Below are 25,872 nucleotides of genomic sequence, written 5' to 3' on the forward strand. Positions count from 1 at the left end.
ATTGGAGCACCATATTCAGGCGGGCATGTTCACCAATCGGGAACGCTTATTCAGGCGTTTAGCGAGAAAATCAATTGAAAAAAAATCAAGAGCAACAGTCAGCCCCTCCGCGTAGATCTACAACAACTCAGCCAAGCCCCGCCGCCGCCGGACCCTCGCCCTGCAGTGATGACGGCCTATCCGCCCCCCGGGTCGTCGGACAACGACGTGCCTTCGGGTCAGATCAAGGCCGAGGCGCCCCGCGACACCGAGTCTGAGCCGGCGGTCGCTTCCTTCCCCTACCGCCCTACGCCGCCGTTGCTTCTCCAGCGTCCTCTCCACACTCCCTCGCCGCCGATCCACAATCCTTGTCGCTGCCGTGAAAAATCTCCTCGCCGTGTGCTCTCCGGAGCCCAAGGTCTTCGTAGATATCCACACGGCCGCGGCCATCGGCAAGGGCTTGAATCCTGGCTCCATCCCCGCAAATCAGAGGCGATGTTGTGGCCTAACCCCGCCTGTATCATCAGGACTGACAGGCGTACCAATGAGACTCGTGGGCGTCAATGGATGAGTGTGCGTGAGTCGCGATATGTTATCTCCATTTTTTTTCTCCTTCTGTTCCTGCATTCTCGCGACGCGGGGAACACTTATCAACAGAATTTCGATTTTTTTTAGTTAAGATCAGGACTTGGGAGGGCATTTTTGTCTTTAAATGAAAATGTGACACCGGGTATTCACCAGTTTACTCTTAATAGTAAAGATTGATGTGATCTATTCCCCCTTCATAGTGTAAAGGTGACAGTGTGTATGCTATGTTAGTACTCGGTTTAAATTGCAAAGATCTATTATGCTCTAAGGTTACTTAAATATGAATGCCGAATACTGTGGAGCTTGTTAACTCCGGCATTGAGGTGCTCTTGTAGCCCTACACAACGAATGGTGTTCATTATCAAACAAGAGTATATGTAGCACAAAGGAAGAGAACTTATTTATTATGTGATCAATGTTGAGAGTGTCCACTAGTGAAAGTATGATCCCTAGGCCTTGTTTCCAAGCACTGAAACTCCGTTTATTTACTGTTCTGTTGCATGTTTACTCGCTGCCATATTTTATTCAGATTGCTATTACCGCTCATATACATCCATACTACTTGTATTTCACTATCTCTTCGCCGAATTAGTGCACCTATACATCTGACAAGTGTATTAGGTGTGTTGGGGACACAAGAGACTTCTTGTATCGTGATTGCAGGGTTGCTTGAGAGGGATATCTTTGACCTCTTCCTCCCTGAGTTCGATAAACCTTGGGTGATCCACTTAAGAGAAACTTGCTGCTGTTCTACAAACCTCTGCTCTTGGAGGCCCAACACTGTCTACAGGAATAGAAGCGTGCGTAGAAAATGCATCAAAACGATATAAAGTGTGAACAAAACATGTAGGTAATGTCATAAAACTAGCATGGAACATAAGAAATTATAGATACGTTTGAGACGTATCAAGCATCCCCAAGCTTAGTTCCTACTCGTCCTCGAGTAGGTAAACGATAACAAAGATAATTTCTTAAGTGACATGCTACCAACATGATCTTGATCAACATTATTGTAAAGCATATGAGATGAATGCAGCGATTCGAAGCAATGGTAAAGACAATGATTAAACAACTGAATCATGTAGCAAAGACTTTTCATGAATAGTACTTTCAAGACAAGCATCAATAAGTCTTGCATAACAGTTAACTCATAAAGCAATAGATTCAAAGTAAAAGGCATTGAAGCAACACAAAGGATGATTAAGTTTCAGCAATTGCTTTCAACTTGTAACATGTATATCTCATGGATATTTGTCAACATAAAGCAATATAACAAGTGCAATGGGTAAACATGTAAGAATCAATCACTACAAGAAAAGTTCTGATAGACAACGTCCCAAAATCGTCCATTAAGGGATATTTTTCGTCGCCTATGGGCCTAACCCGACGATATGGGTTCTGTTGTCGAAACTGCATCAGCCAAAGTCCTACGACGTTTTATTCGGTCCGTCGCGTTTGGGTGCCCTTCCGCCACGGAAAATCGGACCGTTGCGCAAGTGTTTTCGGGAGCCCGTTGACTGCTGACGTCATGCAAACTGACACGTAGACGCCCGTTAAGCGCGATTAACGGCGTTAACCGGCTGAAACCCCGTGGTAGATGGTAGGCCCACACGAGGCCTGCCACGTCTTAAGCGGGCCGGCCCATTAAGTTTGCGGGCCGGGCCAGCTGACTTAGTTTGACCGGTCAACTATATAGCTGGACTGGTCCATTAGTTACGTGGGCCGGGCCTAACCTCTAAGGTTGACTGGTCAAAGTTTAAACGGGCCGGCCCACTAAGCATGTGGTCCGGGCCGAATGCACTCGTTTGACCGGTCAACAGGCAAAAGGGCCGGCCCACAAGGCATGTGGGGCCCACTTTCCTGTTATCGGGCCGGCCCATTTAACAAGTGGGGTCCACCTTAAAGCAACTGGGCCGGCCCAAGAAGTTATTGGGCCGGCCCAATTACCTTGTGGGACCCACTTTCTTGTTAAAGGGCCGGCCCAATAAGTATATGGGGTCCACCATATAGCAAGTGGGCCGGCCCAACACGATAGTGGGCCGGGCCAAAACACAGATGGGTCCCACTTTCCTGTTAAAGGGCCGGCCCATTTAGTATGTGGGGTCCACCATATAGCAAGTGGGCTGGCCCAACAAGATAGTGGGCCGGGCCAAAAACACAGGTGGGTCCCGCTTTCCTGTTAAAGGGCCGGCCCATTTAGTCGCGGGGTCCACCATATAGCAAGTGGGCTGGCCCAACAAGATAGTGGGCCGGGCCAAAACAAATGTGGGTCCCACATTACTGTTAATGGGCCGGCCCAGTTAGTAAGTGGGGTTCACCATATAGCAAGTGGGCTGGCCCAACAGGTTGGCGGGCCGGCCCAATAATAAATGTGGGGCCCACTATCCTGTAACCGGGCCGGCCCAGTTAGCAAGTGGGGTCCACCATAAACGAACTGTGGCTGGCCCAACAAGTTAGTGGGCCGGCCCAATAATCTTGTGGGGCCCGCTTTTCTGTTACAGGGTCGGCCCAGTTGTGGGTGGGGTCCACCTTGAAGCAAGTGGGCCGGCCCAATTAGAGGGTGGGGTCCACCATAAATCAACTGGGATGGCCCACTAGTTTAGTTGCTGTTTATATGCCGGCATAATAGGCGCTTTAGGATTTTGCGGGCCGGCACATATGTGATTTCGCTTAATTGGGCCGTTTAAGGGATGGGAATTTGTGATTTAGATACTGAGAATATTTACGCAGCACATGATTTCTGTCGGATAGCCTCACTTACCACAAGCACCATAGAAAAAATGCGCGAAAGAACTATAAAAATTAACTAAATATTACATCAGCTGCAAGGCTTTGAAAAAATATTACAGAACCCAGAGAAATTGAATGGTAATTAAACCTAGCAATACAATGATGAAGCGATTCGGCAATCTTTTAAGTTGTCCATGCACCACCTATATCTGAAACAAAGACATCATCATTTCGTCGTTATAACAACATCATTGTAATGCGCACAATAAGCAAACAAAGAGTGCATGCTGCATACCAACAGCCAATATAACAGAGCACGTTAGAATGAAACAGCAGACTTACTACTGTCGAGTCCCATGCAAACCAACATGTTCAGGGAGTACAAAATTGGCATGAACAACATAGTAGCAGGCTATAAATTTTGTAACAACGACTGAGCAAGATGAAGTTATGATGGTTACATCTACAGAGCAGGGAATGTAAACCAAAAATAGAAGTTACAATGGCAAAAGCTAAAGAGGAGGGAATGTGAACCAACATGTGCCAAGTGCAATTACTTCAAATTGGCCGTCAACTAAATAATACTCCTGAACTTATAGTGAAGGGGATGCAAATCAAGATGTTTTGGGATATAAACTTGTAATGAGCAACACATAGAGGATAGTTAATGCTGGAGCTTAGGATAGACCAGATACAGAATATAGTGGGATCACCTGTGAACTTGTATAAGAGGGAATGCAAACCAATATGTTCAGCATTCCATATGTGAGCGTCATGCCAAGTCAGAGAAACAAGTCAATAATGCAGCTTTTGAAGAACAAGATGGCACACAAAATTATTATTTAGTAGTATGACAAGTTTATTTGTCCTACAGGCTAGATAGCAGAGTGATAGCATGCCAAACTAAGTCCTTACTTTGTTAGCTTACAATGAACTAGATACAAAACAATGGCATCACCTGTAGTACAGGGAATGCAAGCCAACATGTTCATGGAGTAAAAAATTGGCACAAACAACATAGTAGCAGGCCATAATTTTTGTAACAACAACTGAGCAAGATAAAGTTATGATGGCTAGATCTACAGAGCAGGGAATATAAACCAAATATAGAAGTTACGATGCCAAAAGCTATAGAGCAGGGAATGCGAACCAACATGTGCAATTAGTTAAAATTGGCCATGAACTAATTAATAGCAGGATGTTACTATAATAGCTAGGAATAAAACAGATAGGAGTTATAATGGCATCACTCATTAACTTGTAGATAAGGGAAACAAATCAATTTGTTTCGGGATATAAAGTTGTAATGAGCAACACATAGAGGATAGTTAATGCTACGGCTTAGGATGGACCAGAAACGGAATATAGTGGGATCACCTGTTAACTTGTAGAAGAGGGAATGCACACCAATATGTTCACCATTCTATATGCGAGCGCCATGCCAATTAAGAGAAACAAGTTAATATTGCAGCTTTTGAAGAATCAGATGGCAGACAAAATTACGATGGAAGTAGCTGCTGTGACGAGTTCAAATGAATTTGTACTGCAGGATGGCAAAGCGATAGCATGCAGGAACTAATAGCAGGCAGTTACTTTGTTAGCTTATGACGAAGTAGATAGAAATAACAATGGCATCACCTGTAGTACAGGGAATGCAAACCAACATGTTCAGAGAGAACAAGATTGGCATGAACAAAATAGTAGCAGCCTATAATTTTTGTATCAACGACTGAGCAAGATAGAAGTTATGATGGCTACATCTACAGAGCAGGGAATGCAAACCAAAATGTTCAATCGCTTAAAGTTAGCAATGAACTAGAAAATAGCAAGGTGTTAACGTCATAGCTAGGAATGAACTAAAAGAGCTTAAGACAAACAAGCATCTGAACCCAGAACATGGCGCTAAAACAAGGGACTTACATTAGGAGAAGCACTCTGTGGGATTCACAGCAGATCTTCCTGGGGTTGATAGATCCGGTGATGCAGTACACTACATGTGCTACTTGGGGTTGGAGAGACGGCCATTAAACTTCATGGTTACTCATCTCATCTGCAAAGACGTAACGGCGCGTCGTTAGCACAAACAGGTTCCCCCAAGATTAAACAAGAACTTGCAGGCAAGCAATAGAAAAGCGACAGTAGAAGAGTTTAGATCATGCAAGGCGCCGGTGAAGCAGATCCAGTTAATGCACAGCGGTGTCGGTGAGCAAGATCCGATGCGGTGGACGACGGATCCGGCGAAGCGGCTCCGGTGGGGTGGACGATGCCGCAGCTGAAGCGACTGCGGTAGACTGCTGGATGAGCATATGGTTTCGAGGTTCGGCGGGGATGATCCGGTCCGGTTGATGACGGCGTCGATGAAGCGGCTCCGGCAGGCAGCCGGATGACGAGGATCGCGAGGCCTCGGGTAGGCCAGGGAAGTCCGGCGGGGATGTTCAGGTGCGGTGGTCGTGGAGGTGGTAGAGAGAGGGACTTGAGAAGTTCCGGTGGGTGGTCTCAGATGAGAGACTGAGGGAAATGAATTTTTTTGGGGAGGGTTTCCGGGGCTAGGGAGGTGGTGATCCAAAAAATGACGGCCAGACCCCCCCACCAACCGACTTTGCTGTCATCTCCACAGGGGTAGAATGGGAATTTGAAAGCGTGTGAATTTTTTGTATTTTGTGGGCGGGAAGTTTTGCCGCTGTGAGATTTTGAATTTGGCTATGGTCCAAGTATAATGATAAAAAATTGTGAGACCGTACTAGACTACTAGTACCTCTGTTCAAGGCCGAGTGCAAAATCAAATCATCATCACCTTGAATATCGGTCACTACCATGATCATGTTCTATCTCTGAAATTAGCGTATCCGCTATATCTTGCAAAGTATAATGATAAAACTAGTACTTCTCTTCTAGGCCGAGTGCAACATCAAATCATCATCACGTTGAAAATTTGTTACGTACCATGATCATGATCTATCTCTGAAATTGGCGCATCCGCTAAATCTTGCAAAGTATAATGATAAAGAATTTGTGAGATAGTAGTAGTACTTCTGTTCAAGCCCGAGTGCAACATCAAATCATCATCACGCTGAAAATTTGTTACCATGATCATGATCTATCTCTGAATTTGGCGCATCCGCGCTAAATGTTGCAAAGTATAATGATTAAAAAAATTGTGAGACTGTAGTAGTACTTATGTTCAAGGTCGAGTGCAACATCAAATCATCATCACGTTGACGATTTCTGTTACCATGATCCTCTATTTGGGGATGCTGCTCCCACACCACACCAGCGGCCCCAAACGGCAGCCATTTTAAAATTTAAATTGACATTTAAAAACCCAAAATCATACAAAATTTATATCAAAGTAGCTCGACTTTAAACATAACTAAACTTAAACTTAATCCTGGTCTACGGGCCGTCGGTTGGGGCGCTCGACGGCACTGCCTCGTCGTTGTTCTTCGCCATTGCCGCCTGCGTCCGTGCCCGCTTCTCCTTCGTTGCTTCGCGCATCTGGCGGTGGAGCATGGCGGCCGGCGTCGCAGGGGCTTGCCGGCGGCGCTGTCCCCGCGCTTCCAGCCTTTCCCGAGAAGCTTCGATCCCGGCGCGCCTCGCCTGCTGGCGAGCGAACGCGTCCTGGTGGCGATGAGCGTTGAGTTCTGCGAGCTTCTGTCGCTCCGCCTCCTTGAGGCGGCGTCCCACCTCCTCCGTGACCGCTCGCTGGCGTGATATCTCGAGGACGTGCTCGAGGTTCGCGTCGTTGACGAACTCGCGCTCCTCCTCCCTCAACCGCTGGTATCGTTGTGCGTTCAGCGACGCGAGGATCGTCGCCTGCTCCGGGTCAGCGGGGGCCTGCGGCGGCTCGCCCGACTGCGCTGACTCCTCGATCCGCCGCCTGCGCTCCGCTTCACGCTACGTAGACATCGTGCCAGGACTCGAACCGTGGGTCCTCGTCCTCGTCGGAGCTGTGCTCGTCGTCGGCCTGCAGCTCCGGCTGCGGCTGCGGCTGCGGCTGCCGTGGTGGTGGAGGCAGCGCGCGGCCGTTGAGGCCAAGCATCGAGCAGGTGGTCTTCAGACGGCGCGGCATCTTGATGTGGAGAGTAGAGAATGGAGCGGCGGTGGTGGACGGCGTACGTCCTATATATCTAGCGGTGGCAACTACCCACATTTACGGCGACTGGACGCCGCATGGCCAGTCGCTGCCCCCGTGGCCAGTCGCTGCCTTGGTTTCCGCGCGGGAGGCCATTTAAATGCCGACGACCAACCTTCCCGCGTCGTGGCCAGTCGATGCGAACCGTCGCGTCCTCTCGCTGACAAGGCGCCTCCACCAGTGAAAATCGTCGTTCCGCGAGGCACCCGGAGCGCCTGATTCGCGCCCCTGGCGAAGGGGCCGGCTCGGGGATGCCGGCGATTCTACTGGGCTCGACGAATGGCCGGCGCCGTTTGGAGCGCACCGGTGCGAGCCCTAAAACGACGCCGGCCCCCAAATCGCTATGGGTGCTCTGAATTTGGGGCAACCGCTAAATCTTGCATAGTATAATGATAAAAAATTGTGAGACCATACTAGTAGTTCTGTTTAAGGCCGAGTGCAAGATAAAATAATCATTACATTGAAAATTTGTTACAATGATTGCAAACTATAGCAATAATAGGAAAAAATGCTCAAGGATTACAATAACAGCAAAAATTCTCAAATACAACAACAAGTCGAAATAACTCAAATGATATAAGCCATACAAATGGCATCATCGGCAAAACTGCATTTCTGTTAGGTAGAATTCATCGGAGTGCAAGTAACAGCTGGCTTTCCATTAGATCTGCAGAGTAGATTATTAAGGATCTGCTCAATCCAAGCTTGCCTATTTTTCAATTCATGTATCTCATTGACGGTTATGATGATATTTGAATCTCTTTCATCTCTTTGCTGCTGAATTATATCAATTGATTCGTGTGCAAAGGCAGCGATTGTTTGCGCTGGAATGGCTGGGACAGTAGCTATCATCTGACAATCAGATGAATTGGCATTGTCACGGCTGTGCTGTGGAAAGACCTGGACACTTGATGTACATGCCCTGCCATCTGCCTTCCTTGCTCTATTCAGGGGCTGAAAACAAGACAGTGCAAGTTACAGAACCATACAATTTGAGAAAACAACCATATTATTAGTTGTCACAGATTTTTGCAAAGCATCAAAACAGATGGCAGATTTTCACAAAGCACAAGGCATAATATAACAAAGCAAGCTATCAACCCCAATGCAACAGGCAGAGCAACCGGATGGCAAATATGAACAAAATAAATCAAGTAACTAGACAGTCTGTGCCTAATAAAATAAGCCAGGAAACTGCATAACAGCTGTCTATTAAAATTGACACTTGGAAGCAGATCCCTTAAGTTCCACAAAAGTGGTCATGTGGACAAAACTAGCCAGACATTGTGCAGTTGGAGAATCTCCAACCCCCTAAATTTCATTATTTTAATCATCGGCCAGCCATGGGAATGCCTCAGATAAAAGAGAAATATATCCATTTGGTGCCAAATATAAACGAGCAGGACCAATTAAGACAGATTAGACAAAGAATCATTCTGGGATTCATATAAACTGACATATTATTTCAATGTTTAACCCATGAGCGCAATATAAGGGAAGGAGAAACAAACAAATGAACCATTTTGTGCCTAAAAATAAAAGATGGGTCAGCCAAAAAGTAACAACAAATCTTATTTATGATACCTACTGAAGGTGGATTTCCTACTACAGAAGGTGGCATTGGATTAATCAACAGTGAAATCCGAAAAAAGTCTTACAAAAAACAAATATGCTCATTATATCCCACAACAAGCATGCCAGATAGTCGCAAGGTTTATATGTTTTAATCATCAGTCAACTCAATGAATCAAGGACTAATAACCAATTGAATCATCATCTGACTCAAATTCACCAAGCAAAATATTCTTATCATTATGGAAGAAATCCAGAAGACATAACGGTATGAGGAAGTGCATGAGCAATCAAACATTATGTGGCTGGAATAAAATGCCAGATCATTTAAGTTAAGCAGAACAATTAAATTGGTTTAATCACGATCAAACAAAAAAGATTAGACAGGCAATAGAACAAGTTTGAGAAGCTAGCAGGAAAATGAACGAAGACGTGCAGTCATACAAATAGCATGATTTATTTCAAACCAGTTATCCTATCTATATGGAGAGTAAATGTGTTAAACACAAACTGGTTCCAGCACGATAAGCATATCAATACAAAAATGAAAGGTACTTACTGGATTATAGGGGTGATTCACTCCACGATTTGCTGTGTTCCATGTGATAGTGCAACATGAAATTACAGCAAAGAGTTAGGGTTGCAGCTCTTGAAGAACAAAAACAATGAAGAATTTAAATGTACCAGAGCAATGAGTTCACACATGTACTACAGGATGGCAAAAGGATAGCAGAAAGGAAATAGTAATTGGCATTTACCGTCATTGTTTACAACAAAACAGATGGAAATTATAATGTAAAACCTTGTGAACACAGAAGAGCACAGAATGGCGGAATATAAAACAACATTTTGCAACGAACAAAACAGACGGCGGCTATGGTCCCAGCACACAACCTGTCACCTGAGAATAAGAAAAGCAAACAAACATGTAGGTTTCCTAACAAAAATAGATGAATTACATAGCATGCAATTACTGTTCTAACATTAGGACGAACTAGATAGATATTATAGGGGTGTTTCTTGAGAGTTTATAGAGCAGGGAACGCTTTGCTAGTCTTAGTATGAACAAGACAAAATTAATAATATTTTTTGCAACACACAGTACAATCATAGACGCTCACACGTACATACATACACTCATCACTCAAGCACACACACTACCCCTTCGAGCACCTTCAGGAAACTGCATCCAAGAAACTGTTCCGACGGGTATTGAGATTGACGAAGTCACCACTAGCACCACAATGTCATCGGGAACGCCGCATCCCACAGAAGAATATTCCTCCATTTTTGAGACACCAAAGCGTTAAATCTGGGGGTGCCACTGCCCTCCTAACCATCCAACCACAGGTTGGTTCTCAGTGATTTGGTACTTGACATGTACTATATGATATATAAAATGAAGTGCATGGTCCATGTGATCCGGATTAGGGGATACTAGCATAATACCCGTGAGTTGCAACGGGTTAATAACGAAAGATGGCTCCCTCCAAATATAGAATAAATGGAATATAATCGCAATGTCTATGTCCAGGATGTGTGGCCACATGGTCCTCATTTTTCTTTAGAATCTGTGGTACGTCAGTATCATACAATGTGCATTATTTTTTGTCATCACTGAGACAACTCTGATGCTCGATCGATCGATCCGAGTTGATCAATCGACCGATCTAATTAACATGTTTGAACAAACGATCGAATAATTCATAGTATTTATTGAATGATACTCCCTCCGTGCCAAAAATAAGGCGTCTAAGGATTAGTTAAAAGTCAATGTTTTTAAAGTTTGACCAAGTTTACACACAAAAATATAAATATTTACAATACTAAATCATTATCAATAGAGTCACCCTAAAGTATAATTTCTTAATATGTCAATTTGATATTGTAGATGTAAATATTTTTTAAAATATTTGGTCAAAGTTTGTAAGGTTTGACTTTTGACCAATCCTTAGACGCCTTACATTTTGGGACGGAGGGAGTATATCGTAAAAGGTGCCCGTTTTACACCATCTTTTTTAACAAAACACGGTACAATATAAATGCTCACTAAATGCATACTCGCTCCTACGAACGCACAAATGCACATGCAATCTCTATGAACACCTTCGAGATACTTTGTCTGAGAAACTGATTTGTCGAGAACACACGTCGAAACGTGGCCCCAACTGAACAGATATTTCTCTTTATTAATGAAACACCCACGCATGAAACATGGTTTTTTTAGGGAGAATGTCACTGCGCTCCAAAACATGTGGTTGATTCTTGTCACTAACCTCTTAAAAGCTGCAGGGTATGAAAGCTTTGTTTTTTTTTAAGGATTTTTAGTTGCATAAGTGTTGAGATTTGTATGTCCTACGAATTTTAAAGGGAAAATGCATGCACGTGCAAAAATTAGGAAAAGAAACCTAGAGTCATATAGGTTGTCACTGTATGTTTGCGAATGAAAGAAAAGTTAGAAAATTTAAAGTAGCACGGCAAGAGGAGCCTAATCAATGGGTCTCTTTTGGCCTTTTTCTTTTTTGCCGATTGTGTCGATCTAACCGGGATTGCCGGACACGCGTTGATGAACTACGGCAGAGGAGAAAGGATGGATCACCTGCCGATCTTTTACAGAACTATGCCAGAAAGGATATGAAGATTGACCGGTACAAAAACCATCTCCATCAATCTACGCTCGTTAAGGAGAGGGTTCCTTAGAGAATAAAAAGGGGAGCGAACGAAAAAAATGTGTGGCTGAACCGATCTATGCTTGTCTTACCGATTAGAATTAGGAAAGGGATGCTGATTTTGCTACCTAGTGCTACGGATTGGATTTTGGTCGTGACCTAACTAATCCTGATAAGAACTCCTCATGGAGCCGGTCACGCTGACCTTACTTTTTATGTTTGGGGTGAGTTGTATACACGTTTGACGTACCATCACCAACCACCGTGGCCTATTTTAAATTTAATAGTAAAGATAGTTTATATGACAAGATTATGGGGGGGGGATTATTAGTAGTAATCTTATCAATGTGGTTGGCTAGTAAAGGAGCTAGCTTAGTCATGAAGTATCCAAGGTATGTAGAGAGAACTGTAGAATGGGGAATGTTCTAGAGTAAGATATTTACGAGTAGTATGAAATATCTAGAGTTTGTAGAGTATTCTAGAAGTATGGTATAGGGTTTGGATTCTGGCACATGGCAACAATCTAAAGGGTCATGTACAAAAGTTTAAATAGAGTATCACCCATCCCATGTAAGTAAGCTTTGTACCACTGAGATATCCAATAAAGCTTCCTAGTAGTAGTAGCCCTGTGTGTAAGTGTATGTGAGGCACAAGCTTCCTAGTATTATAAGCCCTGTGTGTGAAGCACATCAAGACAGAGAGCTCGAGGAGTGGCATGGGCAAATGCGCAGGATCCTGCCATCTGCCACGCTCATTGAGAGCGGGGCGGAGCTGGATCTATGGGACTTCTCTGTCGATGCTTTTTTAGACGGACGAATCAGTATATAGACACATTCTAGTTGACCAAGACATGCTTGAACCTTCTATGGTAACAGACCAAAACGTGTAGGGGGGAGGGGGTCTAGTTACCTCGACTGCGGCTTCGTGTAGTCATACTCGGCATCCTTGCGGGTCACGTCGACGACGGCGGGGGTGCTGCGGTTGCGGTGGGCGTCGGCGTCGAGGAAGCAGATCTGGGGCGGTCGATGATGGGTTCGGGGAAGCAGATCTGAAACGAGGGAGTCGGTGAAGCAGATCCGGTGCAGTGCACGGCGTCGTTGGTGAAGCGGATCAGGTACGGCAGACGAGGGAGTCGGTGAACTCAGATAGTGTAGTGCACGGCGGCGTTGGTGAAGAGGATCTGGTGCTGCGGATGAAGCAGTCGGTGAAGCAGATCCGATGCAGTACACGTCGGCGTTGGTGAAGCGGATCTGGTGCTGCGGACGAGGGAGTCGGTGGCCTCAGGTAGGTGAGGTGGTATGCCGGCTAAGTACGGCTGGGATATTCCGGTGCGGTGGTCCGGCAGGTGAGAGATGATGGGCCTGGAGTATTACGACAGATTTTTTGCGGAAATGGGGAAGACGAATGGAAGGCGGTAGACAATATATATCAGAGGGGATGTGTAAATTACGAACGAGACCCCAACCAATGCCGGCTTCACTTGTCTGCCTTTGCGTCATTGCTAATAGGGGTCGAAAGGGAATTCGAAATATGTGTATGGAGGCGGGAGTTTTGGCGCTCAACTCGTATTTTGAATCACCCTGGTGTATAAGCAGTACAGTATACTAGATATTGAATCATAGACCAGGGAAGACAAGTACAGTAGAACAAAAATACTGTAATGTCTACATTGCATGATGCTGATCTACCTTGCGTTAGTGTTTGTACTTTGTAGTGGTAGCTAAGTGGTGCAAAGAAGACATATTTGTAATTTCTACAACTAAGATATGTCTATATACATCCGTATTAGACAAAACTAAGACACCTCCTTTTAGACGAAGGTAATATTAATTTTGAATCTCTTTGTACTAATGTTGATGATTTTTAATAGATCTTCAGAGTTTCGTAGAAAAAAACTAGGCTCCTCTCGAGAAACAAATAAGCATACAATTAATTAAGTACGTGGGCGGTTATTATTATTTTAACAGGGAAACTGCATTCGTGCCCTATGGCCCGTCATCTTCAAAACCGTCCAAATGCATGCATCTAGCGACGGGGGGTTTGCAGGTCCTGGCGTGGCGGTTATCATTCGTCTTCCTCATTTCGTCTTCTCCCTGACACTCTCGCCTGTGCCCCTCTCTCGCTACGCTCCATGGAAGCGTTCTACCAAGGACACACTTTCCTCGCTCATGGAACAACCACCATTACGGCGAACTATACCAATATGGCGTCTAAGGTGGAGGAACACATCAACAAAATCGAGTTGATACTGGAGAAAGAAGACTCGTACAAAATTGTTGGCCTAGACGTAGAGTACACCTATGGGCCTGAACAGAAGGCTGCCCTCATACAGTTGTGCATGGGCACAGACTGCCTCCTGTACCAGATTTCCTCGGCCGACCAGCCCTGCCCCAAACTCGTCGACTTTCTTGGCAGGCCTGACATAACATTTGCAGGTGTTGACATCGGCAACGACATTACCAGGCTTGGGCGTTGCAACCTCTCAGTGGCGAACTTCGTGGACATCCAGAAAAGGTGGAAGCCTGCCGATTCCACTAGTAACAATAAGGATTCGTTGGCTGACTATGCTGCGGCCATTATAGACAGCCAGTACAAATCTATCATGAAAAAACTTACGAAAGAGGAACACAAGCTGTGGAAGCAGGTGCCCTTGTCCATGAAGCATATCCTGTATGCAAGCATCGACGCATACGCGACATATGAGGTATACAGGCGAATAGTGAACTTTGAGAAGGGTCAACAAAAATTGGCGGAATTCCAGGACAGCGGGAGTAAGAAGAAGAAGAAGAAGAAGAAGAAGAAGAAGAAGAAGAGCAACATGGTACAGGCTGTGGAAGCTGAAGAGGAAGACCACTAAAAAGGATAGCCTAGTGTTAAAAGTAGTACAGTACTAGTATGTATACGATCGTGTGTGTATGCACCCAGTGATAAGTAGTTCTGTACATCCAGCTATATTTTATCTTGCAAGTAGTTTTAAAAGTAGTACAGTACTACTGTAGTATGTACGATCGTGTGTGTATGCTCCCAGTGTCATGAGTACATAACTGATGATAATAATACTAATATGTATGGTAGATCTTTTTTTTATCTTGCATACTCCCTACGATCCATAATAAGTGTGCCGTTTCACTCTAACAGCATCCACTGTGTTGTCCACAACAGCTATCCTCGTCCACAAGCAATAAGTGTAGTCCATGCCCATATATATAGTGGACACGTACAAGCTTTTGGTTGCCCATAAGTAAATAGTAATTATTTTACTCTGTGCTCTGTCTTGCATGTGTGTACTTCTAACAAATATGTGCGTCCCAGCGTGTGCCAAAGTTAACCTTATACTGAGTATATTGTATAGTACTAATCCCTCCGATCCACATTACTTGATGCTAAAATGGAAGTATCTGTAGCTACAATATGTCTAGATACATCTACATTAGAGTCAAGTAATGTAGTTGCTGTTTCAGTAATGTTGTGGTTCCCATAGGTGGTGCCTTAAATGACAAAAGTCATGGCCATATCTAAACCATGATTAAGCCGAACCTCTGCCCCAAGACATGACATCTCTTCTAGTAGAATGCTCTCCGTCCATAATAAAATAATCAATGGATGGGACTGGATACCTTTGTTGGGAAGGTATCGTCACCTGCCGAGTAGGGTGTATGTAGGCATCCTATCACGTCAGGACAGCTATCCAGTAGTAATATCCATCTCCCAGTGACCCAGTCTATGTGTGTGTCTTGTCTTGTCGATCCATGGACATGGCACCTATCGAGGTACTCCACTGCTGATGATTTTGTAGAGTACGTATATTTATATGAGCACGATGCTTTGTACAAAGTTGTCCCGGTCACCTCAAGGTTGCATTAGCAGGACGAAAAACAGTTACTCCCTTTCTTGTTCTTTTTCTTTTGTTGTCACATATTTGAAACCAATAAGTTCAAGTTATGTTCCTGATGATGTTACCCAACAATAGAAGCGAAACTGAAATAATAGTACTCACACAGTGTTAGTACTAGTACTTTACTAGAGGTTACATCCGCATTAGCACTATACTAGTACGTATCATCATATAGAGGAGTACTTATTTTGAGGATTAATTGTTCTCCTTCTCGATGCGAATGTAGAAACGCAGCAGCTTGGAAGGTCCACCAAGCACCTGGTACAGCGGCGGTACCGAGAGGAACGACGTGAGTTCATCAAACGCGACGTCGCCCGGCAAGGCGCAGCTCGACGCCTCCAATGACACATTCACGGTGTCCGCCCTGCTCCTCGAGTGCGCCAACGAGCACGACGCCGGCCCATTCGCCCACATCTTTGCCGTGTACAGAGGCCACACGCACGCGGCTGCCCTAACGCACACGGTAGACACGATGGTGGTCGAAGTCGAACCGAGCACGCCGATGATCAGGACGAACACGGCGCCGTCCTCCCCTTCGGCGATGATCCGCAGGCACGGCGAACCCGGCACCGGCACCAGCACCTCGAACACTTTGGTCGTGTTGTACGGCGGGAGCTTGTGCACTTGGATCGAGTGGGCCGCTGCGAAGTGGGCGACGAGCGCTGTTGGCGGGGCGGCGAAGTCGCAGCCGGGCTCCGTGCAAGCGCAAGGGGCGTGCGGGCATGCAATCTTGTGGTCGTGGACCTGGTGGTAGGCCACCAAGCTCCCGCAGCTGCTGTGGGGGCACTCAACCATCGCCGCTGATACGACGGCGTCCATTGCCGGGTCGTGCTTGAATCCGCCGCGGGGTTCCACGCACCTATGGCACCGGTTCCCGGGAAGCTCGCTGAGGCAGCGGCCGCAGGCCAAATGATTACCCTTCCACTGCACAAATCAAAGTTCGTGGATTGCCATTTTTGCAGTAGTGAACCCACAAAAGAAACATCAATGGAGTGTGGGAGGGAAAGGGATCGACCTTGAAGACGGGGGGCTTGAGGGGCTGGGAGCAGAAAATGCAGTGAAGCACGGTGGAGTCCATCTTCAGGGTAACGGTGACAGTTTCCAGCATTGCGAGCGCGCGAGGAGTATGGCCTATCGATGGCCTCTCTTATCTCCTAGCCTCGAGGCTGGAGTACTCTATTTAAGGGGATGGGAAGGGATTTTGCTTAAGACGAGGAAAACCCAATATAGTACCTCCATCTCAAAGCTTAAGGCTTATATTATTTTTAGAAAGTCAAATTATATTGACTAAGCATTTACCGAAAATCATGGTAGTTAAAAAATGTGTATCTCCACCATCATACTATTTGAGACTATATTTGTGATGGTAATAGGCACAACTACATACACAAAAATTGACATCATCTGATTATTAGTTATTTGGACTGCGGGATGAACTTTTTGGAACTGTGCATTAAGCACCGGTAACCACTTAGGGCTTCTTTGATTCATAGGATTGACATAGGAATTATGTTGGATTTGATTCCTATGGGAAAATTTCAATCCTACACCTTTCCTATTTCTACACTCTCCACATTCCTTTGAATCAAAGCAGCAGTGCTTCTTTGTTTTTTATAGTAAGTGAAAGGACATCTAAGAAATGATCTGGAAGTGCACATAGTTTTATATAAATCAGATGGAGGGGTTACAACTACATATAGTTGGAGTATTCACTTCCGATTCACAAAAAAAAAGGAGTATTCACTTCCACGCTACATTATTATTAAGTATAAGTACTACTACAAACAGTTCAGCACAAATATGAAACGAAGAATCCATAAAAAAATAGCAGCCGTACGAACAATCAAGTACTTTTTAGCGAAATTTATCATTCCTCATGACAAATTGACAGTTTTTTCAACTACGCAAAGTAGCAGTAGCTACATCTGCTTGCATATGCGAATGTAGAAACGCAGCTCCTTGGACGATCCAACACCAATGAGGTATGGCCCCGGCACAACGAGGAACGACGTGAGCTCCTCAAACACGACAGCGCCCGGCGACGCGCTGCCAGAAGCATCGGCAGACATCTTCACGACATCCCGCCTGCAGTCCGATTTCGAGGACGGCGGCGGGCCGTGCGCCAAGATCTTCACCCTGTAGAGCGGCCACACGGATGTGGCCGAACTGACGCATACCAAAGACAAGACAATGGCCGGGCCGAGCGCGTCGATGTACAGGATGAACACGGAGCCGTCATCCCCTTCGACGACGAGCAGCCTGCACGGCGAGCACGGGTGCGGTCAGAAACCCACCGGCGAGCAGCGACTTGCAACACAGGAGAGCCGGGAGCAACTTAGGGCTGCGGCTGGCCCTGGTCCCTCCGAGCGACGGCCCGCAAAGACTCCGGCACGCACGTCCGATGCTGGTGCAAGGGCGTGCCACCTGACCTATACCTGGTCAGGAAGGTGATGGAGATGCCTCGCTTAGTTTCCTGCATGGCATACACGTAAACATTAAATACGAGCCTCGATCGGCTCTCAGGTTGTCCTGTGAATCGGCTCAAAGAGCCGATCCACCCATGATTCGCACGAGGTGTACGAATATATGGTGGTCCTGCTTGATCAAGATAAAGCTAAAACGATCTACGACGATTTAGGGTTTTCACCGCATAATCGGAACGTCCTACTCGTGATTGAGCCTCGCGGCCGCGCACGGTGATCGTAAGCCGACCCTAGACAAGGCCTAAAAACCAACACGAGGTTGATCCTCGGAACATCCTGTCTAGGGCTAGCAAACTACACCCTACGCGCTCGCCATCAAAAAGGCTTCAGTACGAGCAACGCATGAACAACGATTAAACTTATACTGCCTAGATCGCAAGATACGATCTAGGCAGCATGATGCTTACCCGGAAGAAACCCTCGAGACAAGGGAGTTGGCGATGCGCCTAGATTGGTTTGTGGTGAACGTGATTGTTGTTTATTTCATAAACCCTAGATACATATTTATAGTCCGTAGACTTTCTAACGTGGGAATAATCCCAATCGTGCACGAGCCAAACTCTAACTAACCGACACGTATCCTACTATATTACAGATACAAGGGCAAACTAGCCCAAACTTTGCATATAAGGCCGATTCACGTATATTCTTCCATGTATATTCTTCAAGCCCATCTTGATCGCGGCCCACCTTTGACTCGGTCAAATTCTGGTGATAACATCTTGTCAAATCCTAGGTTTGACCAAGATAATTTAAACAAGTTTAAAACATGAAAATGAAAAGGGAAGCATGTATCCTTCTTAGTCACTCTAAAATGAAGTTTTTGGGAGGATTTTGAAATTTCCATGTTTGAAACCCAAAACCACTTCTCTTCATGCTTGACTTCATAAGACGGAGTTTAGGGGTTAGGGGGTAGATACATGATTTGTATGGTTTGTTATGTCTAGACCTTGTTTATCAATTTTAATGCTTACTATATGACATAAGAAGACTATGTGATTTTGTTTTTCATTTTTCTGTTTTTTTATTTTTCTGCCCATTTGAATCTTGGTCAAATCCTAGGTTTGACCAAGATTTAGACAAGTTTAACACGTAAATGAGTTAACTTGGATTTCCTACCCTTGAATCCATAGGAAACTATGTTCTAATGCACTATAATAATCAATCGAGTTTTTACACCAACAGGTCTGTCACTTACGTGTGGTGCCCACGCTTGAGGTCCCACACTTCTGTGATTACAAGTCACGTGCAATAGGTACGCAAACTCCCAGCCATCTTCTTTGTCAATAGAAGACACATCAGGATGCATATTGGAAGTCTGTGGGTCCTTCTGGATCCTTCGGTTGTCCCTCTCACAAAAAAAACAAATCTCTCTCATTCTCGGCCTCGCTCGACTCGCTCGCTCGCACCTCCTGCTCACTGACAAACCCTGCACAAAAGTCAACATCATCACCCGAAAAAGGGGAGACACCATAATGCTCTCCCTTCTTCTCTCCTTCCGAGTGATCCCTCTTCCTCCGAGTTTCACTCGACGGGCAAACACCCATGTGCTGCATAGTAATAATAAAAAGGTAGTAGAAAAATCGATATACGAATCTATAATTAAATAGGTTAAACTTGGGTTTTGCCCAGTTCTACAGATCAAGGGTTCAAAAAAAATCCAACTACGGGGTTCGAACAACACGATTCTAATCCAAGAATTTTTTTGACCTCATCCAAATGGCCTCAAATTATAGGGTTAGCATCTAGTGCAGTTTGTGTGAAAATGTATGCAATATGTGTGCTATAACTTGTATGTCTTTCAAATTTGAACCAAATTTGAATAAGTTTGAAATATTTGAAAAGGGGCTGTTGGGAGGTTTTTGAAATTTCCATGTTTGAAACCCAAAACCACTTCTCTTCATGCTTGACTTCATAAGACGGAGTTTAGGGGTTAGGGGGTATAGATACATGATTTGTATGGTTTGAATATGTCTAGACCTTGTTTATCAACTTTAATGCTTACTATATAACATAAGAAAACTATTTGCTTTGCTTTTTCTTTTTGCTGATTTTTTTTCAATTTTGATGCCCATTTGAATCTTGGTCAAATCCTAGGTTTGACCATGGTTTAAACAAGTTTAAATCATGAATATGAAAAAATAAGCATCTATCCTTCTTAGTCACCCCAAAATGTAGCTCTTGGGAGGGTTTTTAAAATTTCCATGTTTGAAACAAAAAAACCACTTCTCTTCATGCATGCTTGACTTCATAAGACAGAGTTTAGGGTTAGGGGTGTAGATATATACATGATTTTCTAGTTTGAATATGTCTAGACCTGTTTATCAACTTTAATGCTAACTATAGACATAAGAAGACTATGTGCTTTGGTTTTTCATTTTTCTGTTTTTTTTTTAATTTTATGCCCATATATTTGAATCTTGGTCAAATCCTAGGTTCAACCAAGATTTAAACAAGTTTAAAACATGAAAATTAAAAGGTAAGCATGTATCCTTCTTAGTCACTCTAAAATGAAGCTTTTGGGATGTTCTTGAAATTTCCATGTTTGAAACCCAAAACGACTTCTCTTCATGCTAGACTTCATAAGTTCGACGGGGGTAGATACATGATTTGTCTGGTTTGGATATACCTAGACCTCGTTTATCAACTCGAATGCTTACGATATGACATATATAAGAAGACTATGTGCTTTTGTTTTTTATTTTTCTGATTTTTTTGAATTTTGTGCCCACCCATTTGTATCTTGGTCAAATCCTAGGTTTGATAATGATTTAAACAAGTTCAAAATATGAAAATGCAAATGTAAGCATGGATCCTTCTTAGTCACTCTAAAATGAAGCTTTTGGGAGGTTTTTGAACTTTCCATGTTTGAAACCCAAAACCACTTCTCTTCACATGCTTGACTTCATAAGAGAGAGTTAATTATTTTAGGGGTTAGGGGGTATAGATACATGATTTGTGTGGTTTGAATATGTATGGACCTTGTTTATCAACTTCAATGCTTACTATATGACATAAGAAAACTATTTGCTTTGGTTTTTATTTTTTCTGATTTTTTTTTCAATTTTGATGCCCATTTGAATCTTGTCAAATCCTAGGTTTGACGACCAAGATAATTTAAACAAGTTTAAAACATGAAAATGAAAAGGGAAGCATGGATCCTTCTTAGTCACTCTAAAATGAAGCTTTTGGGAGGTTTTTGAAATTTCCATGTTTGAAACACAAAACCACTACTCTTCACATGCTTGACTTCATAAGATAGAGTTTAGGGGTTAGGGGGTATAGCTACATGATTTGTCTGGTTTGAATATGTCTAGACCTTGTTTATCAACTTTAATGCTTAATATATGACATAAGAAAACTATTTGCTTTGGTTTTTCTTTTTGCTGATTTTTTTTTTCAATTTTGATGCCCATTTGAATCTTGTCTAATCCTAGGTTTGACCAAGATAATTTAAACAAGTTTAAATCATGAAAATGAAAAGGAAAGCATGTATCCTTCTTAGTCACTCGATCGGCTCTCAGGTTGTCCTGTGAATCGGCTCAAAGAGCCGATCCACCCATGATTCGCACGAGGTGTACGAATATATGCTGGTCCTGCTTGATCAAGATAAAGCTAAAACGATCTACGACGATTTAGGGTTTTCACCGCATAATCGGAACGTCCTACTCGTGATTGAGCCTCGCGGCCGCGCACGGTGATCGTAAGCCGACCCTAGACAAGGCCTAAAAACCAACACGAGGTTGATCCTCGGAACATCCTGTCTAGGGCTAGCAAACTACACCTTACGCGCTACTGGATCCTTCAACCCTTTGTAAGGCCTAACTATGCAGATATTAAACTAATCCTTGAAGAACAAGGAGCAACCATAACGGATCGGATCTACTAAATAATGATCAAGCGGGGTGCCGCCCCTACACCTAAGATAGGTATAAGGGCGGCTAGATGTCTAAGGGTTGCACGGCGATAGCATATGATATGAAGAACAATGCTAACCCTAACACATCTAAGATAACTACGTTGCTCGCCATCAAAAAGGCTTCAGTACGAGCAACGCATGAACAGCGAATAAACTTATACTGCCTAGATCGCAAGATGCGATCTAGGCAGCATGATGCTTACCCGGAAGAAACCCTCGAGACAAGGGAGTTGGCGATGCGCCTAGATTGGTTTGTGGTGAACGTGATTGTTGTTTATTTCATAAACCCTAGATACATATTTATAGTCCGTAGACTTTCTAACGTGGGAATAATCCCAATCGTGCACGAGCCAAACTCTAACTAACCGACACGTATCCTACTATATTACAGATACAAGGGCAAACTAGCCCAAACTTTTCATATAAGGCCGATTCACGTATATTCTTCCATGTATATTCTTCAAGCCCATCTTGATCGCGGTCCACCTTTGACTCGGTCAAATTCTGGTGATAACACATGCCCCCCTGGTTTTGGAATTGATAATTCCAAAATCACTCTGCTTTTTCTTCGTCGGGTCATGTCGTGGCAGAGCAGAACCGTCGCAGCATCCTTCATCATGATGCTCTGCCTTCGCAACTCTTCCGCGTGATTTGACCGTTGTTTTTGGGCACCGCCTCCTCGGAAACTGCTGTGGCATTGAATCTCTACTCTATCCCCTTTATTTAACCGCTCTGAGCAGTTTGCCACTTCATCTTCTTGCTCTGTTCTGGGCATCGGCACCCAAAAATCCCCAATCTCCCGTAGCCAAGTCCTCTTCTTCTTCCTCCTCTGCCTCATCAGTCTTCTCCGACTCTTCCTCATCTCGCGAGCCGACGCCAGAGTGGGGCTCATTGGCGGCGCACGACATTCTCGCCCCAACGACGTGGGACAAGGAGGAACACGATTCCTTCATCTGGTCCGAGGATGACAAATCCTTGACCGACGGAGAGGACGACCTTCGATTCCTCGTCCAAGGGGAGGAGGAGGCGGAGAGCGAGGACGACCGCTTCTCCTGGGACGATTTCACCTCCTCCGAGGAAGAGGCGGAGGAGGAAGACGACGACTCCCTCGAAGGTTACCCACCGGCGAAGTGCCTCCGCACCTGGTGGGACGACGACAGCGATGACGATGATGAGGAAGACGAGGCTCCCGTAGAAGGCTACGGGAGCTCCGATGAGGGGCCTATCAGCAGCTGCGCCGGCGGTAGCGATGACGACGACGAGGGCAGCAACGGCCCTTAGATTAGGGACTAGCAGTAGTAGTCGGCTTTTGTTCTCTCTTCTCTGAGCAATCGGCTCTTTCTTTGTAAGAAATCCCTCTATTAATGAAGAAAATATTCCTCAATTAATTTTGCTTCCTTGTCAACTTTGCCGATCGTCGAACGAAGTCGCCGTACAGAGAGCCGATGGCAGAGCATCGGCTTGCATTATAAACGCGATTTGAGGCCAAGCCGTTGCCTAATCACGCGGTCCAACAGGTCTAACTCACGTCCAAACCATCTTTCAACCTTAAACGCGCAGATCGAATTCCTCAGCAACTCACTAGGAGATCCATCCCAAATATCATGACTTCCGATCTGAAACCGATCTGTTAACCCGCTTAATCGAGCTTATTTCTCTAGAGTCGATAGCAATGTATCGGCTTTTATTATTCTGAAGTCGATGCCCGTGCATCGGCTGTACTCGCATACTGTTGTCTCCGCATGTTTTCTCAAGTCGATGTCTGCGCATCGGCTGTGATTTTTGTTTTATTTTTTTACTGGCCGATTTCAAATCGGCCTCCATACCTTACTGCCCATCATCCCACATGCTTGGGAAATACTTCTTGAGGTGTTGACCATTGACGGCTACTGGGAACTTAACGCCGTCCAACTGCTCCAGCATGTATGCATTACCCTTCAAGGCCTGGACGACTTTGTACGGACCGTGCCAATTAGGAGACCATTTGCCATATGCCTTGTCCTTAGTTCCTAACGGCAACACAGCTTCCCATACTAGATCACCAACTTGAAACTCCTTTGGTCTAACCTTCTTATTGTAGGCACGAACTACCCTGGCTTTGTTCTCTTTAATCTTCTCCAACGACCAAAGCCTAAGTTCTGTTGCGTCCTCAATAGTGTCACTCATCAAAGCTGCATATTCTTCAGCTGTTAGATCTTTCTGAAACGTGACACGTCTTGATCCAGCCGTAATTTCCCAAGGTAATACGGCTTCCTGTCCATAGACGAGCTGGTACGGCGAAGTTTTTATAGCTCCATGGCACGACATGCGGTAGGCCCACAAAGCTTCTGATAACTTTTCATGCCAATCCCTAGGGTTCTCGTCAATTTTTCTCTTGATCAGCTTGATCAGGCTCTGATTGGACGCTTCAGCTTGCCCGTTGGCTTGAGCATAGTATGGAGATGATCGGATCAGCTTAATCCCCATGTCATCACAGAACTTTCTGAATTCTTTAGAAATAAAGACCGAACCTCCATCGGTCGTGATAGTTTGGGGAATCCCGAACCTATGAATGACGTGTTCTTTCACAAACTTGATCACATCTTCTGATTTCACTTTCTTCATAGGGACGGCCTCCACCCACTTGGTGAAGTAATCTGTAATAACCAAAATCCATTCATGTTTTTTACTCGACGCCGGATGGATTTTGCCGATCATATCCATGCCCCACCCTCGAAATGGCCAAGGCTTGATGATAGGGTTCATTGCTGATGCGGGTACCATCTGAATCTTCCCGAACATCTGGCACGCTTGGCACCCTTTGTAGTACTTGTAGCAATCTTCAAGCATGGTGGGCCAATAAAACCCTGATCGCCTAATTAGCCACTTCATCTTATGAGCCGACTGATGAGTTCCACAGGCGCCTTCATGCACCTCATGTAAGAGCCGATTAGACTCGGTTGGTCCCAGGCACTTGAGTAGTAACCCTTCCAACGTCCTGTAGAACACGTCGTCTCCTATGAGGACATACTTCATGGCTTTGTATCTTATCCGTTTAGGTGCCCCCCGAGCCGAATCTTTTAAGTAATTGAAGATTTCGGCTCTCCAATCATCCTGTTCCAGGAACTGCACCTGAACTTCTGACCCATCTGATATGTCCTTATAGCCTGATGCCATTTGTGCGAGATCGTTGGCCTCGGTATTTCGGGATCTTGGGACCCAATTAAAGTTGATGTACCGAAACCGTGTCATCAACTCACGGCATTCCATCCAATATGGGAAAAGCGATTCACTTTCACATTTATATTCATCCGTGAGCTGGTTAATCACCAACTTCGAGTCCCCAAAAAGCTCCACCGCTTCTGCCCCGGCTTCCAGCAGCAACTCCATTCCCTTACGTACTGCCTCATACTCAGCGACATTGTTGGTGCAAGGGGTAGATAGTCTGATGGAGAAGGAGTACATTGCTCCCCTAGGCGATACGAGCAGAATGCCGATGCCACAACCATCGTCACAAGCCGATCCATCGAAGAACATAGCCCATGCATGTATAGATAGTGCTGCTATATTGGTATTGATCCGTTCAGCTATAAGATCGGCCAACGCTTGTCCCTTGACTGCTTTCGCAGGCTGATACCGAAGATCGAACTCCGATAACGCAAACATCCACTTGCCAAGTCGGCCTTTCAAAACAGGGGCCGACAGCATGTGCTTGACGACGTCTGACTTGCATATGACGATGATCTCTGCCGTCAAAAGGATGTGATGAAGCTTGGTGCAGGTGAAGAACAGGCAGAGGCAAAGCTTCTCGACCTCGGGATACCTTGTCTCCGCGTCCAACATCCTCCTGTTGAGGTAAAAAACGACCTTTTCGACACCCTCATAGAGTTGCACCACCACCGAAGCAATGGACGTGTCAGCTACTG

Source organism: Lolium perenne, chromosome 5 (assembly GCF_019359855.2).
Source record: "Lolium perenne isolate Kyuss_39 chromosome 5, Kyuss_2.0, whole genome shotgun sequence".
Taxonomy (NCBI): domain Eukaryota; kingdom Viridiplantae; phylum Streptophyta; class Magnoliopsida; order Poales; family Poaceae; genus Lolium; species Lolium perenne.